This window comes from Polistes canadensis, unplaced genomic scaffold, assembly GCF_001313835.1.
Source record: "Polistes canadensis isolate GaletaPanama2010 unplaced genomic scaffold, ASM131383v1 scaffold_48, whole genome shotgun sequence".
NCBI classification, from domain to species: domain Eukaryota; kingdom Metazoa; phylum Arthropoda; class Insecta; order Hymenoptera; family Vespidae; genus Polistes; species Polistes canadensis.
This window is the reverse complement of record NW_014569595.1, coordinates 612,410-613,790: the sequence shown is the minus strand read 5'-3', so window position 1 is coordinate 613,790 and position 1,381 is coordinate 612,410.

Below are 1,381 nucleotides of genomic sequence, written 5' to 3'. Positions count from 1 at the left end.
TATTATTTAATATAAAATAATTCTTTTGATAATTCTTTCTTTTACAGTTTTTTTACACGGTTTCATCGTACTTTATGACAATGAGACAAATGATAAACGAGTGAAATTAGATTATAAATTCTCAGTTTATATTATTAAAACATATAATTAATCCATAACAATCATTTTTGTTTGGATTGTATTTGTAGTGTTTATTAAACGATCTTTTCAATTCCAACAGTTCGTAACTTTTATATAATTTATTTATCGAAAAAAATTCGGACTCGAATAATAGGAAAATTCTATTAAAAATTATAAAAAACATGACGAAAATTGTCAAAGGACAATTTTCTTGTTCTTTTCAAAGACGAGGAAAATATCGAGATACAAGTTGACATATAATGATAACTATAGACGACGCATTTATTTGTCCGGATGAATATTTTCAGATTAAAGAAACAAGGATTTTTATCATATAGAATAAAATTATTTGTAATTCATACCATGAAAAACTTCCATTACTACTTGAAGAAGACCAGTACAATCAATCACATATTTAACAAATTCGAATTCTTTCATGATGGAAGTATAAATGTTATTTTAAGTCCAGCCGTATGGTGTGCTTGTTATATCGACTATTCCAATTTTGATTAACGGAAATATACTCAACCCAATAATGTGAATCATTTTACAGATTAAAGCTGACCTTAAGCTGACTGACCTGTTAAATAATAAGGAAAAATACTTTAAAAATTAAAAAAAAATATAATTTAAACAAGTAACCACTAATAAATTTGATGCACACACAGTGAATAACGACAAGGATAAATTAAAAAACATTTTGAGCAGATGGTCTACGACATATCAAAATTTCGATTTTTTAACAGATACATATCTATATTAGATAATTATATATACTTATACACAAAATTCCAGTAAGAAAATAAGACAATTGATGCAAGTAAATAAATGGTTAGAATAGAAATGATCGAACTGTAGATGGCACAAAAGTTACAAATATCACTGCTCTATGGTTAAGAATTAATTCTAGACGGGAATTTTTAAATTTCACTGCAAACTTGTTTTCCACTATCTTTCAAAGTTCGAATTAATAATAAAACAATTTAAAAACATGTTCTACACTTTAATTAGGAACATTTTCGACCGTTGGTATATATCAGAATCTATCTAACAATTATCTTTACCCTAGGAATAAAATTTCTTATTAAATTTCACTCACAAAGCGTTAAAGTATCGTTAAAAATGTATCTAGAGATAATTAGCAAAAGGTATCAATTTTCTTAGAACGCGTTTTGATGTCTGGAATAGCAAATTAAATAATAACGATGGTATAGATACGATACGTGTTTGAATAGAGTGTAGAATGAATTTTAAATATAAG